This window comes from Notolepis coatsorum (genome assembly GCF_963971535.1).
Source record: "Notolepis coatsorum genome assembly, chromosome: 7".
NCBI classification, from domain to species: Eukaryota; Metazoa; Chordata; class Actinopteri; order Aulopiformes; family Paralepididae; genus Notolepis; species Notolepis coatsorum.
In genome coordinates, this window is record NC_140171.1 from 9,217,328 (window position 1) to 9,234,827 (window position 17,500).

Sequence of the window (17,500 nt, forward strand, 5' to 3'; positions counted from 1 at the left end):
TGGTTATACATATATGTGCATTGGTACACCGTGATCGTGAATCCACATTTTCAAACACGAGGTTGCCTGCCAAAAGCAGGTCCAGGGAAGGGTACTCCTGCTCTCCATAGTAGACCCTCTGAGAGAGGAGGGAGCCGGCTAGAGGGGGGGGGGGGGGGGACAAGCACATGAGCGTTGTCTCGTGAGGCCCCACTTGAGTGCCTTGTCTCTCCGAGTGGATGGTAGGAGGAGGATGCAGCAGAAGTAGGGTAAGGGGGTGACTGAGGGTTGGCGGAGGCGAGGCGGAGGCGGGCGCAGCTGGTAGAGAGTGGGCGCTGTGGGGGTGCGTGGGTGGTGGTGTCGAGGCTCCGCGAGAGAGAGACCCGGCTGCAGACGGCTCCACGAGGCCGGGCCGCTGCAGGCGCTATATATACGAGGAGCGACTCCGCTGGACCCAACGGACCAGAAACACACATTCTCTTGCTCCCTTTCCCCCCCTCTCTCTCTCTCTCTCTCTCTCTCTCACTCTCTTGCTCTCGCTCTCGCTCTCTCTCTCTCTCTCTCTCTCTCTCTCTCTCTCTGCCTCTTAGTCATTCTCTTGTTACTGTCTGCCCGGCTCTTATCTCGGGCCGCCGTCTGCTCTCGTCTCTCGTCTCTCTCCGTCTCTCTCTGTCTCACTCTGTCTCTCTCTCTCATCTCTCTCTCTCTCTCTCTCTCTCTCTCTCTCTCTCTCTCTCTCTCTCTCTCTCTCTCTCTCTCTCTCTCTCTCTCTCTCTGTCTGTCTGTCTGTCTGTCTGTCTGTCTGTCTCTCTGTCTCACTCTGTCTCTCTCTCTCTCTCTCTCTCTCTCTCTCTCTCTCTCTCTCTCTCTCTCTTTCTGTCTCTGTCTCACTCTGTCTCTGTCTCACTCTGTCTCTGTCTCACTCTGTCTCTCTCTCTCTCTCTCTGTCTGTCTGTCTCTCTGTCTCACTCTGTCTGTCTCTCTCTCTCTCTCTCTCTCTCTCTCTCTCTCTCTCTCTCTCTCTCTCTCTCTCTCTCTCTCCTCTCTTTCTGTCTCTGTCTCTGTCTCTGTCTCACTCTGTCTCTGTCTCACCTCTGTCTCTCTCTCTCTCTCTCTCTCTCTCTCTCTCTCTCTCTCTCTCTCTCTCTCTCTCTCTCTCTTTCTGTCTCTGTCTCACTCTGTCTCTGTCTCACTCTGTCTCTCTCTCTCTGTCTGTCTGTCTGTCTGTCTGTCTGTCTGTCTGTCTGTCTGTCTCTCTGTCTCTCTGTCTCTCTGTCTCTCTGTCTCTCTGGTCTCTCTGTCTCTCTGTCTCTCTTCTCTCGTCTCTCTGTCTCTCTCTCTCTCTCTCTCTCTCTCTCTCTCTCTCTCTCTCTCTCTCTCTCTCTCTGTCTCTCTCTGCTTTCTCGCTTGGTCTCACCCCCCCCCCCCCCTCTGCTCTCCAGCCTCCTTGCAGTCGTACAGTATTACTTGTCCCTCTTGCCCCTCACTGCCTCTTTATTTATTTTTTATCTCTTTCCATTCTCTCCGTTCTTTCTTCAGTTGACACTACTACTCACCCCCCCTCCTCCCCTCTCTCTCTTTGTTGGATAGTGTTGTGACTTGATGTAGTATGTACACGGTTCACTCTGTTCACCTCGCAGATGAAGGCCTGGCGCTAGGAGCACTGGAGCGCACCAGGGAGGGGCATTTGGAGGGCGTGTCAATATTTTTGTTTTACTGAACCAAAAACCCATAAAACTATTAGTGGACTAAGGATTCTTCCGGTCAGGGACGGCCCTAACTCATCCACCATAGTTTGTGTGTTACAGTGGGTTGTGTGTTACAGTATGTTTGTGTTTTACAGTAGTTGTGTGTTACAGTGGGTTGTGTTACAGTAGTAGTTGTGTGTTACAATAGTAGTTGTGTTACAATAGATTGTGTGTTACAGTAGTGTGTCGTTAGCCTCATAGGATAACTGCCTAAGTAATTTTTTGGCCAAATTGATATTTTTGCCTAACTCTACTCTCCTCACACTGCTGCACCACCCTGGCTTAGTGGCTGTGTCCTCAGCCAATCAGAACCTTGTTATTTTAAACATTTCTTTCTGCCTAACTCACTCGTGTGACTTGTGTGAAAATTAGTTTTTTCTTCTTTCCCGAAAGTCTTGAAAAATGACTTAGGCAGTTATCCTATGAGGCTAACGGTGTGGGACAATATTAGGTTGTGTGTTAGTAGTTGTGTGGTACAATAGGTTGTGTGTTACAGTGGTGTGTGGGACAATGGAAATCACCTCCTTATCCTTACTCTGCAGTTCTGTGGTGATGAACCATCAGGTGGAACCACAGTCCTATCTGTATGGGACTAATGAGGGGGAGTTCCCCACACCGTGTGACTCAACCTGTTGCACAGCTGCAGCCGTCAGCTCCTCTGAGCCGCTGTCTGAGGTTCTACCTTAGAGAACCGTGCTGTCTGAGGTTCTACCATAGAGAACCGTGCTGTCTGAGGTTCTACCATAGAGAACCGTGCTGTCTGAGGTTCTACCTTAGAGAACCGTGCTGTCTGAGGTTCTACCATAGAGAACCGTGCTGTCTGAGGTTCTACCATAGAGAACCGTGCTGTCTGAGGTTCTACCATAGAGAACCATGCTGTCTGAGGTTCTACCATAGAGAACCATGCTGCCTGAGGTTCTACCATAGAGAACCGTGCTGTCTGAGGTTCTACCATAGAGAACCATGCTGTCTGAGGTTCTACCATAGAGAACCATGCTGTCTGAGGTTCTACCATAGAGAACCATGCTGTCTGAGGTTCTACCATAGAGAACCGTGCTGTCTGAGGTTCTACCATAGAGAACCATGCTGTCTGAGGTTCTACCATAGAGAACCGTGCTGTCTGAGGTTCTACCATAGAGAACCATGCTGTCTGAGGTTCTACCATCGAGAACCATGCTGTCTGAGGTTCTACCATAGAGAACCATGCTGTCTGAGGTTCTACCATAGAGAACCGTGCTGTCTGAGGTTCTACCATAGAGAACCGTGCTGCCTGAGGTTCTACCATAGAGAACCGTGCTGTCTGAGGTTCTACCATAGAGAACCGTGCTGTCTGATGTTCTACCATAGAGAACCGTGCTGTCTGAGGTTCTACCATAGAGAACCATGCTGTCTGAGGTTCTACCATAGAGAACCGTGCTGTCTGAGGTTCTACCATAGAGAACCATGCTGTCTGAGGTTCTACCATAGAGAACCGTGCTGTCTGAGGTTCTACCATAGATAACCATGCTGCCTGAGGTTCTACCATAGAGAACCGTGCTGTCTGAGGTTCTACCATAGAGAACCATGCTGTCTGAGGTTCTACCAGAGAGAACCGTGCTGTCTGAGGTTCTACCATAGAGAACCATGCTGTCTGAGGTTCTACCATAGAGAACCGTGCTGTCTGAGGTTCTACCATAGAGAACCGTGCTGTCTGAGGTTCTACCAGAGAGAACCGTGCTGCCTGAGGTTCTACCATAGAGAACCATGCTGTCTGAGGTTCTACCATAGAGAACCATGCTGTCTGAGGTTCTACCATAGAGAACCATGCTGTCTGAGGTTCTACCATAGAGAACCATGCTGTCTGAGGTTCTACCATAGAGAACCATGCTGTCTGAGGTTCTACCATAGAGAACCATGCTGTCTGATGTTCTACCATAGAGAACCGTGCTGTTTGAGGTTCTACCATAGAGAACCATGCTGTCTGAGGTTCTACCATAGAGAACCGTGCTGTCTGAGGTTCTACCATAGAGAACCGTGCTGTCTGAGGTTCTACCATAGAGAACCATGCCGCGCCTCACGGCCCTGTCTGAGGTTCTACCATAGAGAACCGTGCCGTCTGAGGTTCTACCATAGAGAACCATGCCGCGCCTCACGGCCCTGTCTGAGGTTCTACCATAGAGAACCATGCTGTCTGAGGTTCTACCATAGAGAACCATGCTGTCTGAGGTTCTACCATAGAGAACCATGCTGTCTGAGGTTCTACCATAGAGAACCATGCCACACCTCACGGCCCTCATGGCCCTCATGGCCCTGCGCCGTGTCAATCAGGTGATCTTCTGCAACAGAGACATAGGCCCAGTGTGGACTGAGTGGCCAACCAAACGGAGAAGGCTATTGATACAGAGAAGGCTATCGCTCCATCACTTTTAGTACTGAACAGTACTATAGAATATTAGTTATTTGTGTCAAAGTTACTTTGCTTTGATTTCTGATATAGCACTTGGTATCGGATTTTAGCAGCCTATTGTGGAAGTTCTCTACTTTACTCTATACTCAAAACACTAGATTTTAGCAGCCTATTGTAGAAGTTCTCTATACTTTATACTCAAAACACTAGATTTTAGCAGCCTATTGTAGAAGTTCTCTATACTTTATACTCAAAACACTATATTTTAGCAGCCTATTGTGGAAGTTCTCTACTTACTCTATACTCAAAATACTAGATTTTAGCAGCCTATTGTAGAAGTTCTCTGCACACTTTATACTCAAAACACTAGATTTTAGCAGCCTATTGTGGAAGTTCTCTATACTTTATACTCAAAACACTAGATTTTAGCAGCCTATTGTGGAAGTTCTCTATACTTTATACTCAAAACACTAGATTTTAGCAGCCTATTGTAGAAGTTCTCTATACTTTATACTCAAAACACTAGATTTTAGCAGCCTATTGTGGAAGTTCTCTATACTCTATATACTCAAAACACTAGATTTTAGCAGCCTATTGTGGAAGTTCTCTACACACTTTATACTCAAAACACTATATTTTAGCAGCCTATTGTGGAAGTTCTCTGCATACTTTATACTCAACACTAGATTGTATCAGGCTTGATACCAGTACCAGCGCATGCCTCTTCCCTAGTACGGCCCTAACAGGCCCCATCCCGGTGCCTTTGGCAGTGCAGAGAGAAAGTCCCACGTCCCTACAGGCCCGGCAGAATGTACTTAACCAACAATCAGAGAACCATATCTAATATCCTGCAATAATAACGAAGCATAAATCAGCTCCGGCGTTTTGTTATGTCGAGTCGACCCACTCCTCTATAGGCTGCTTCATCAGCCACGCAGCTGTTCATGGGTCCACTGAGACGACAGAGCGCTAATTAAAGCAAGAGATGGTTAAATTGCTAGCGTCGTTTAGAATCGTAGGCGGGCGGCGGTGCTCCGGTTCGCATGTGGGCAGTTGTTTGCTTGCTCAGATGGAAGAGGGCGTGTGGGTTCAGCCTTTTGAAACAAATGAAACCCTTGAGAAGTTGATTTGCCCCTCCTGCCCCCCGAGAGAGTATTTGGGTTGAGAAGAACCAAATTGCCTGTTCCGAGAAACTTTGCTCTGCATTTTGCTACGACGATGAACCGTCCTTAAAGCTTGAGATTCTACCCTCTCTGTTGCGGAGTTTAAAACCTTGATCTCCAACCTTTGTCAATCAAGTTGTACGTGTTTTAAATGATTGTTATCCTTACTTGTTATAAATGTATATGCTTTGTGATTTGATATGCCTTTTTTTTGGCTTAACTCTGTACACTCAACGTGACTGTATATTAGGGAAACCTCAGTTGCCTTTCGAGTTTAAATAAAGGTTTGAAATGAAATGAAATGAGAACCTTAGTGGAGATTCGCCAGGGACAGTTTTTTTTACGCGTGTTTATCACTGACAACGTGAGATTCACTATGAAACAGGTGTCGGGGAGCAGCGTAGACCAGGAGGAGCGATCGGGGCGACCGATGAAAGTAGTTTCAGTTTCAGTTTTTCATGCGGCGCCTGGGGTTCTATCTGCCGCGGGGAGCTGGAGGTACCAGGTAGTGAGTCCAGTCCAGTCGAGCCGGTACCATGCGGTGGAAAAGCAGCTTTCCGTGGCCCATTATAGTACCGATTTAATAGGAGGTTTTAGCTATTTCAAAACGGACACAAAACATTTCATGGTATTTGATGTTGTTCCGTTTTTCAGTACCAATTACAGAAATTCCCCCAAGGGGATCAATAAAATCATGTTTTATCTTATCTTATATGACATATTTATTTTATGTTATTGTCTTGTAGTGCAATTGTCATGGTTCTATTTAATTCAAAATGGTCTTTTATTTATTCTTATTACATCTTAAATATAAGTTCAGTTCATATACATACAGTATGCATTTTTATGGATGATGGCATAGTAAAAAGAAAATCCATGACGGTGTACCTTCATATTCAGTACCCCTTCTAGCCCAAGCTACAATATTTTGATGAAGGCTAAATGTGGGGCATAATAATAATAATAATAATAATAATAATAATAATAATAATAATAATAATAATAATAATAATAATAATAATAATAATACATTCAATTTATATATATCGCTTTTACGGTGCTCAAAGACCATTCTAAATGAAGTACGACCTACTGTGGCCTACTGAAGTACAGCCTACTGTGGAAGGCCATAAATGAAGTGTGGTCTACTGAAGTACAGCCTACTGTGGAAGGCCATAAATGAAGTGTGGTCTACTGAAGTACAGCCTACTGTGGAAGGCCATAAATGAAGTGTGGTCTACTGAAGTACAGCCTACTGTGGAAGGCCATAAATGAAGTACGGCCTCCTCTGTGCTGCAGAGAAGCCCTGCCTGGCCTATAAATCCTGTTCCACAAACAAAGTTGTAACAATTTCAAAACTGACACAAAACATTTGGCGAGATTGCAAATTGGAAGCACTAACCTCCTAGATATTTGCATTCCTCTTACACTCCCTCCCCCAACACCCTTCCCCCCCTCCTCACCGCTCCCCCGACCCCCTTCCCCCCCCCCCCCCCCCCCCACACCCCTCCCCCCCCCCCCCCACCGACACACCCTTCTCGTCCATCGGGGGGCTGAGGGCCTGAGAGAGCCTGTTGATTTTGGCATGCCGGGCCGGGGAACAGTTGTGGCGGCGCGTCACTTCTTTACATGGGAGGGTCAGGTGGTTTAAACATCTGCCTCGGGTTCGCTGGACCCCAGCCAAGCAGCCCCCCCCCCCCCCTCACCCCCTTGGAGTTTCTCAGCCACACACACCAGCCACCAGATGTGCGCTACAGCAATGCCACACTTAGGAGCGGCCATGAAAGAGCTTTAAATTACGGTCCCGCCCACTTGAAATGTTTTCCCAAACAGAACAGAAGCCAAGTCAAAGGAGAGCCGAGCTGTCACTCAGGCGGCTCCCTCTCTCTCTCTAAAGCTGCCATGCGGTCTCGCTCCCCTCAGTGGAACCGACGGCGTCATTCAAGGGCTCGTCAAATTGGCCCGGCTGTTGCTTAGCTACTGAGGGGAGGAGAGTAGCCCGGTGTGCCCTCTGTGACCAACCACACAAGCCTTTCTCTCACTCCGCGCCACCCTTTTCACCGTCTCACTCTTTCTGTCTTCCTGGGTGTGTGTGTCCTCTCAACCCCCCCAACCCCCCCCCCCCCCCCCCCCCCCCCCCCACCATCTCTCTCATTGAAACACAACTCTCGGACTTTCAGATTCAGATTCCTTTATTGTCACGTCATTTGGTACCTTTTACAGCAAAACAAATACTGAAATTCGTTTTTGTTGTGGTTCCTCGACCCAATATAATATGAAATAAAAAGAATAGCATAAAATAAGATCAAATAAGTACAGCAAGATGACTATATACAATTCTAACAAAAGTGTGAAGTGTGCAGATAACAGGATGTGCAGTATGCAGATATTACACTATATTATAAAATATAAGTAACAAAATGGCTATGTACAGTTCCAACAAGAAAAATTTATGTAATGTAATGTGCAATAATGAGCAAGGGGCAAAAATGCAATGTGCAATGCAATTGAATGGCACCGAACGTGGGCCTAATTGCATTACGTCTGACAGTAATTGTGTTTGTCTTGTTGGAGACCAGACCTTCACGTGTGTTTCTCCTCGTCGTTTAGCGGCTCTACACGCACTCTTTAGCCGCCCCTCTGGTAGGTTACTTTAACGTACGTTTAGCAGCTCTACACGCACTCTTTAGCCGCCCCTCTGGTAGGTTACTTTAACGTACGTTTAGCAGCTCTACACACACTGTTTAGCCGCCCCTCTGGTAGGTTACTTTAACATACTTTAGCAGCTCTACACGCACTCTTTAGCCGCCCCTCTGGTAGGTTACTTTAACGTACGTTTAGCAGCTCTACACACACTGTTTAGCCGCCCCTCTGGTAGGTTACTTTAACGTACGTTTAGCAGCTCTACACACACTGTTTAGCCGCCCCTCTGGTAGGTTACTTTAACGTACGTTTAGCAGCTCTACACACACTGTTTAGCCGCCCCTCTGGTAGGTTACTTTAACGTACGTTTAGCAGCTCTAAACGCACTCTTTAGCCGCCCCTCTGGTAGGTTACTTTAACGTACGTTTAGCAGCTCTACACGCACTCTTTAGCCGCCCCTCTGGTAGGTTACTTTAACGTACGTTTAGCGGCTCTACACGCACTCTTTAGCCGCCCCTCTGGTAGGTTACTTTAACGTACGTTTAGCAGCTCTACACGCACTCTTTAGCCGCCCCTCTGGTAGGTTACTTTAACGTACGTTTAGCGGCTCTACACGCACTCTTTAGCCGCCCCTCTGGTAGGTTACTTTAACGTACTTTAGCGGCTCTACACGCACTCTTTAGCCGCCCCTCTGGTAGGTTACTTTAACGTACTTTAGCGGCTCTACACGCACTCTTTAGCCGCCCCTCTGGTAGGTTACTTTAACGTACGTTTAGCAGCTCTACACGCAGTCTTTAGCCGCCCCTCTGGTAGGTTACTTTAACGTACGTTTAGCGGCTCTACACGCACTCTTTAGCCGCCCCTCTGGTAGGTTACTTTAACGTACGTTTAGCGGCTCTACACGCACTCTTTAGCCGCCCCTCTGGTAGGTTACTTTAACGTACTTTAGCAGCTCTACACGCACTCTTTAGCCGCCCCTCTGGTAGGTTACTTTAACATACTTTAGCAGCTCTACACGCACTCTTTAGCCGCCCCTCTGGTAGGTTACTTTAACGTACTTTAGCGGCTCTACACGCACTCTTTAGCCGCCCCTCTGGTAGGTTACTTTAACGTACGTTTAGCGGCTCTACACGCACTCTTTAGCCGCCCCTCTGGTAGGTTACTTTAACGTACGTTTAGCAGCTCTACGCGCACTCTTTAGCCGCCCCTCTGGTAGGTTACTTTAACGTACGTTTAGCGGCTCTACACGCACTCTTTAGCCGCCCCCTCTGGTAGGTTACTTTAACGTACGTTTAGCAGCTCTACACGCACTCTTTAGCCGCCCCTCTGGTAGGTTACTTTAACGTACGTTTAGCGGCTCTACACGCACTCTTTAGCCGCCCCCTCTGGTAGGTTACTTTAACGTACGTTTAGCGGCTCTACACGCACTCTTTAGCCGCCCCCTCTGGTAGGTTACTTTAACGTACTTTAGCAGCTCTACACGCACTCTTTAGCCGCCCCTCTGGTAGGTTACTTTAGCGTACTTCTCCTCTCCGTTATCTGCTGCAGATGTCTGGGAATGCTTTCTTCATGGTGCTGGCCAGAGTGGAATGTGTGCGAGGAGGGGGAGAAGGATGACTGACCCCGAGGATCAGCTCGCCTCCCGCTCTAGAACTATAGGCTAACGACCCCGACGTGCCTTTCAGACGACGTGGAGTCAGTCCTCCTGTGAGGCGCCGCCCGTTTGGACTCCACTCGCTCGCGTCGCCGACCGCCTGACTCTGTTGTTTACCTGCAGCAGCAGTTATAATGATCAGTACCGGGACACGTTTTCCTATACGGTCCAAATGAACTGTTCAAGTCATCTGCCTGAATGATCGGCCTCAGTCGAGTTGAGACGTGTTGGGATCCTGACAACAAACTATGTTACTTCTTCTATGCAGTTTCTCCAGTTTCTCTCGCTGTATGTAAACCAGGACACAGTTTCTCATGCTGTATGTAAACCAGGACACAGTTTCTCATGCTGTATGGAAACCAGGACACAGTTTCTCATGCTGTATGTAAACCAGGACAGTTTCTCACGCTGTATGTAAACCAGGACAGTTTCTCACGCTGTATGTAAACCAGGACACAGTTTCTCATGCTGTATGTAAACCAGGACACAGTTTCTCATGCTGTATGTAAACCAGGACAGTTTCTCACGCTGTATGTAAACCAGGACACAGTTTCTCTCGCTGTATGTAAACCAGGACACAGTTTCTCACGCTGTATGTAAACCAGGACACAGTTTTTCTCGCTGTATGTAAACCAGGACACAGTTTCTCATGCTGTATGTAAACCAGGACACAGTTTCTCACGCTGTATGTAAACCAGGACACAGTTTCTCACGCTGTATGTAAACCAGGACACAGTTTCTCATGCTGTATGTAAACCAGGACAGTTTCTCATGCTGTATGTAAACCAGGACACAGTTTCTCATGCTGTATGTAAACCAGGACACAGTTTCTCTCGCTGTATGTAAACCAGGACACAGTTTCTCACGCTGTATGTAAACCAGGACACAGTTTCTCATGCTGTATGTAAACCAGGACACAGTTTCTCATGCTGTATGTAAACCAGGACACAGTTTCTCACGCTGTATGTAAACCAGGACACAGTTTCTCACGCTGTATGTAAACCAGGACACAGTTTCTCATGCTGTATGTAAACCAGGACCCAGTTTCTCATGCTGTATGTAAACCAGGACAGCGATGGACAACGATGAAGCCATCGTTCCCTCTTATCGTGAATCATCATATCTGTCAAAAGAATCACAGTATGACTCCCCCTCCCGCTAAATCATTCAGCCATCACAGTATGACTCCCCCCCCCCCCCCCCTAAATCATTCAGCCCTAACTGGAGCAATATCAAGCTGGCTTGAGTTAGTAGTACTAGTAGTAGGCCTGGCCATTAGACTTTTTTTCCCCATCTACATTTTTCCATGCTGGAGTTATTTCCAACACTATTATATAAGCTATTAAATCTCTAGTTGGGTACTAGATTTAAAAAGAGGTCCTTCTTGTCAATTCATATCAACTAGCCTAACGGATTAGTTGACGAGATTATATGACTTTTTAGTCAACTCACTGAATCGTATTGGTTGACAACAGCGCCCTACGTGTAAACTAGTCGGTGTTAAAGGTGCTATAGATAACATTCAGCCACTAGATGTTGAACTAGAGCGTCAGCATTTCGTTTATCCAATCGGGTGCATTCCACGTGGGGAAATGGGATGTAGGGGGGGGGATAGATGCCTCCAACATGTAAACGACAACATTAATTTTGGACCCGCAAACAGACGCAACCTTTCTTTTTCTTTTTTTTATTATTGGTCTTTTTCCCCCTCCATTTTCCTCCGATTTTTCTCCCATCCCAATGTTAGTCGTATGCCAATTCCCAGTCCCTTCCTGGTCGCTGCGCTTTACCCCCCACAGTCAGATCATTTTGGGAGAGTGGAGGCTACCACGTGCTTCCTCCGACACACGTCCAGCCAATCACCGCTTCTTTTCACCTGGCAGCGCGGATTCTCATCGAGAGGGCGTAGCGTGTGGGAGGACCACACTATCCCCCTCACGTCCAATCCGCGCTTAGCAGGCGCCCCGACCGAACTGTAGGAGTCGCTGTTTACAACGACCCGGACCCACCCCGCCAGCTTCTCCCACCCTCTGATACAGCCAATTGTATCAGTGCAGACGGCCAGCCAAGCTGGTGACAACCCCGGAGCTGTGAGCTGGATTCGAACAGGCGAACCAAGCTCACAGCTCCGGGGCTGGTGACGAACGCAATCTCCGCTCGACCACCTAACCGCCTGTAGACGCAACCTTTCTAAAAAATCCCTGTGGATGTGTTTATTTATAAAATTATAAAATTTAAAAAAAGATTACTCTACATAATTTTTTTTATCTATATAGCATCTTTAACTCCGAGTCATGCAGGTCGATTGCACATGAGATCACATGTCATCAACACCCAGCTGGCGTGAGTCGGTAGTGTTAGTACACACACAGTGTTATTTCTGATAATGCGCCGCTGATGCTATCTACAGTCGTAGCTTAATTCCAGATCGGCCCCGCTAACTCCGGGGCTCTCGTAGCACTCCTTACGACGGTAGTGATCTAATAGATTTCCTGTACTTCACTCAAAGCCTCTCTCTCTCTGTGAAGAACGAGACCCGGCCACCCGGATTAGTCACGGGCCCTGGTCTGAAACGTCAACACCGGCGTTGCCAGAAAAGCCGCCGCCGCATGTGGCCAGATGTTAACCGTGAACTCGCGTCCGTCTCCCCTTCGGCCCGTCTTCCTCTCTCTCCCTCTCTCTCCCCCTCTCCCTCTCTCTCCCCTCTCTCCCTCTCTCTCCCCCTCTCCCCCTCTCTCCCCCTCTCCCCCTCTCTCCCCCTCTCCTCGTCCAGCCACCCACAGCTCTCACAGAGGACAGCTGAGAACAAAACACTAGGACTCTGACACACTGGCTGCACCCCATATAATACACACCACACACACACACACACACACACACACATAAATATACACACATACACACACACACACACACACACACACACACACACACACACACACACACACACACACACACACACGCACACACCCATGCAGTCCTCACATTCTCCCACACAAGCTTATTTTAACAGCACAGTCAGACGGGTCTGTTGGAGTGTTTTCAATGGGGCATGTAGGATCGCTATCCGTGATATGAGATAATGTCTGTGTGTGTGTTGTGTGTGTGTGTTGTGTGTGTGTGTGTGTGCGTGTGAATTAATGTGAGTGTGAGTGTGAAGCAACACTCAGAGTGAGACCAGCTAAGCCTCTTTCAAGTCACAGCAGCAGCTACACGCTGTAGTAAGTGTGTTTTGATCGTGTGATTGCGACTGAAGCGCGGTAATGGCCCTACGAGGAAAAGGAACCTTCACTCACTTCTCAGACTAGGTGTTTTTTGGCTTCTCCGTGTGAGCGAGCGCAAAGTCCTTCTATTAACCCATTCTGATGCCGGATGCTAAAGCCCACTCTTTGAGATGAGCTTTGATACTATGAAGGCAAATCTGGCAAATTAAAAGACTTCTCGTTGCGTCTCCGTGTTGCTCTGATGGCCATGGTTACACTGGGGAAAAACAGCAACGTTGTATTTTCGAATGATTACGTTTTTGCATGTCCAAGTTAAAAGGAAACGCCGTTTTGGCAGGAAAACGCGTTTTCCTAGCGGCAACGCTGAAAGGGTGATTTAGTTTTTGGAAACTCGTCGACAACAGTGCCATGTAATTTGCGCGAGCCGGATACGGAGCCGTTCTTGCCCAACGCCCATGCGCAGTAGTAAACACCGACGCCAAATTCTCCCCTGGCTGGACCTATACAGGATATCAGCTGCGTCCTCCTCAGATTGCCTGTAGCTGCGGCTAAACTAAGATCATGTGTTGTCAAGTTATTGTTATAAGGAACCCAGTCCAAACTACAACAGTCTGCATCCCCTTAACAATTGTTTGTATTGAGCCGTATTGTATTGTACCCATTCTGCAATCTGTTATATAACGTTTTCATCCATTCATTACTAGGTTAATGTACGATAGCCACAATGCTATACAGTTATAATGGCATATCCCTAGCATGTAAGGCATCATAAGCTAACAAAATCGGCGATCTTTTTGTGAGACTAAACTCCGCTCTTGGTGGTCAATTGTGTTGATGTTAGTTTTGTTTCATCAACAAATCATCAACAAATGAGACAGAACACACAGTGAATGTATCCGTTTTTATTTATTGCACTTTGTTTCTTGCTGAAAAATAAATGCTATGTTGCTACTGCTCATGCGAGGTATTTAAAGATGGTGGCTTTCTGAGATTTTGAGCAGGATGTGGAGTGACTCGTTCAACCTTTCTGATTGGTTGAAAATGGCCTTCATGTTTGAACTACATCGCCACCTACTGCTTTGGCATTGTACTACATGTATATACATCACTCGGTGGTCACGAGACAAAACGACGTCTAACTTAACTCTAACTTGCCTGCATTTTGAAAAGAGAATGCAGGCAAAAAAAGCATTCTGAAAAGCTAAATGAAACGAATCGTTCTGACCCTAATGTAACCGCAGCCTGAGACCGGTCGTAAAGCATGTGCTGATCTCTGGGAATCAGGCTCCCTTTGTCTGCTCTCTGAGGTGTGTGTGTGTGTACAAGGCGTTGATACGGTTAAGAGTGCTGTGACAACAGATTAGGAAGTAAAGAGTTTACTCAGAGCCCGACCGGTCTTGCCGTTGTTTTGAGTGGATCTGGTGGGATCGAGGACAACCGTGGTCTTTTGTTTGCAGAGTTTTTCCTTTTCTTTTCAAGAGGATGTTTTTTTTGAGGAATTCGTGTTTGGCTGGGATTATCTCCTCTGAATTAGTAATGCTCTCAAAACAAGCTTCGAGTAGGTGGGGGTGGGGGGGGGGGGGGGGGGGGGCAAAATTAAGTCCTGACAATTGCTCGCAGATGCGCCGGCCTAATGCGCGTACGCACCGCACACATCACAAAACATATTCGAACACAGACGGCTCGCCCGCTCGACCTCAGCGTGTGTCCACATTGTACTTTTTGATTAATTCGCCGGTTCTCCGGTTTCTCCTCCCATCAAAATTGTATCTTAACTCCTCTGTACTCCTTTTGTCCTATTCTCTTCGCTCTTGGGACCTCATGGAGGTCAAATAAATCTGCCGACGCAGCATATGGCCCCGCAGAACGCCCCGTGTTTGAGCCTCCTCCACTTGGGAGAACCTCCCGGAACTTTTGAGTTCTTTTATTTCTCGCCGCTGAAAAATGAAAAGGGGGTCTATCCTTAGGTCCCGCTGGTTGTCCTCTAAAGACCCTTTCAGGAGGCAGAAAATCGAGGGGCTGAGACGCGGTCTAAAGGTTATTGTGCGTCGACACAATCGGGGTTTTATCCGCCGCACCGATAAGCTGAATGTCATGCCGTCGCTCCCTTTTCCTCCATTGGGATGCAAATGTTCTTTTTCCAAATTGCAGCTGAAGGTTTTGTCCAGAGGGGGAGGGGTAGGTGGGGGTGGGGGAGAAAAAACGGGCGGGAATGATCAGGTGAAACCTACAAACGCAAGAGAAACCAGATACTTAATTTGGTTTATCTCTCTCTTCCCTCCTCGTCAGTCTTTTCCTCCGTGGGCCTTCGCCGGCCGCGCTCTCCTTGGCAGAGCCGTCTGATATACCGAGGGGGTAGGGGTGGGAATCACCAGAGGCCTCACGAGTCACGATACGATATTATCACGATACTTAAGTCACGATACGATAGTATTGTGATTCAAAATATATTGCGATATGCTGAGTATTGCGGTATTAATATTGCGATTTATTCGCTTTTTTCAACTGCAAAGTAAAACTTTGTCAACATGTTTTATCTGATAAAATAAGGTTTTCAGTCTGTTCATCTCACTTCAATCATTTCTATTGCAGCAAATGGGATTTTCTCAAGCAGACAGATGTCAACAATCTGTGTTGCATGTACCTGACAAACTGAACTGTTTGTATTACAGTCATATTCCAACTTAACTGGATGCACACATGTGTGTGTGTGTGGACTACTGTACTATTACAGGTATTGAAATGAACAATGCAACTTCCTTATACATTTCTTTTCTTTTTTTTTTTTATAAAAAAAAATTCTTCCATAATTAAATATCGATACTTGGCGTCCTTGTATCGATACCGTATCGCCACGCAAAGTATCGCGATACTATACTGTATCGATATTTCCCCCCACCACTACCAAGGGGTGACGGCTTCCCTGCCTGTTATTGTCCTGACGAATGGGGGTCAGAATTCAGGAATCTGCACCGTCCCAACGGTTCCCCCCTCTTTCCACTTTCCCTTCCCTTGTCAAGGAAAAACAGGCGGGAATTACGAGGTCAACCTTCCCGGTGTCTTGTTTGTGGGGCGCCAAACCAAAGTCTTAAAAAGCGTAAGAACACCTAAAGTTTAAAAGACGTAGCCCGCGCGGACATCTTTACGACGGAGTTGACCGGTGTCGGTTTCACCCGTGTTGTTATTCGTTCCATATCGACAGACAGACACGCTAAAGTTTTTCCGCCTGGCAGCCTCCAGCCAGCCGGAGCGCCGCTCTGGTTCTGCCTCCCTCTTCGTGAGAGTCGTCTGTGTCTGACCCTTCTCCCTCCAGGCAACCTGCCATCACCACCACACATGGGGCCCGAGGACCAGTGGGGCAGCGGTGGGTTGTGGTGGTTAGCCCCGGAGCAGCTCACCAGATGCGGAGTCTCCCTCTCTCCCTGCGGCTTCAGGAGGTGTTTTCCCCCACATCTCTCCCATCGTCCTCAACATCTGTCGTCGCCGGTTTTAACCAGAATAAAAAAGTTTTTCTTTTTTAAACAGATGGTTGCGCTGCCTTCACCCCCTCGTGGATTCTACGTTTTTTTAGCACCACCTCTCTAATCCTGGTGCTTTGAGCGCAGACCTTTTAACCCGACTTGGCGTTATGAAGAATGGAATAAAACTGTAAAAACTAAGAATAATATTGTGTGATATGATATTTTCGAAATTGCACAAGGCCATGTTTGGCGATTTTGATAAGATTAATTTGATCAATTGTCCTGGTTTTCATACAGCATGAGAAACTGGATTGATTACATTTACATTTAGTCATTTCGCTGACACTTTTATATCCAATGACTTACTTCTCTGGCAGCTAAGTAACATTGTTCATCTTGAGTGCTACAGTCTTGAGTGCATAGTAGGGAAGACATAATAGTACTAGGTAGTAATATAGGCAAAGAAGATTCCTTAGTTAGCATGATCGTTAGGGATGGGTACCGAATTCGGTACTTTTGAGGTACCGAACCGAAACACGTCGGTACTACCGAGTATCGATTCAAGTGAGATACAGATTTTTTATTAATTTTTTTTAACCTTTTTTTGTATTTTTTTTTAACTTTTTTCTTTTCATGTCAACGTTCACACGCACAATATATGCTTACCTAGGATTTGACTTGATTCAACAACAAAGCAGTCGGGGCAATGGCAAGCCGAAAACGGTCAAAAGTGTGGTTATTTGAAGTTTGGATTTTTTCTTTTTTACGACTGAGGTAGGTAAATACAATTTCTTGAGACTAAAGTACCGAAAAAAGGTACCGTTGGGTACCGGTATCGATTCACAGGTACCGGTACCATATCGGTTCAAATGTGAAAGGTACCCATCCCTAATGATCGTGCATGATCGTAAAAGTCAGTAGTACGAAGGTTCGTTATTTTGAACTGATTAATTGTTCTGGTTTACATAGCCGTTACCTGAGAAACTGGATTGCATAGATAGTTTGTTATCACGATCTCAACAGGTTTCAACACGACTGAGAGGCCGATCGGGCAGGTGACATCAGTTAATTTGGACCGTAGGAAATGTGTCTTAGTAACGCATTAATAACCGCTGCACGTAAAAACAGATCCAGTCAGCGACAGCAATGCGAACGCGTGAAATCTAATCGATCAGCATTCTGGAGGTCTCCGCTTCTTCTGAGGCATGTAGGGGTCGTTAGCCCGGTTCTATACAGCGGCAG

The 17,500-nt window shown here is 46.9% G+C and overlaps 1 protein-coding gene across 1 annotated transcript in view; it reads left to right on the plus strand.

Annotated features, from left to right (window-relative positions):
• Nucleotides 1–17,500, plus strand: part of LOC311232509 (signal-induced proliferation-associated 1-like protein 2) — a 166,881-nt gene that overhangs the window by 23,986 nt on the left and 125,395 nt on the right.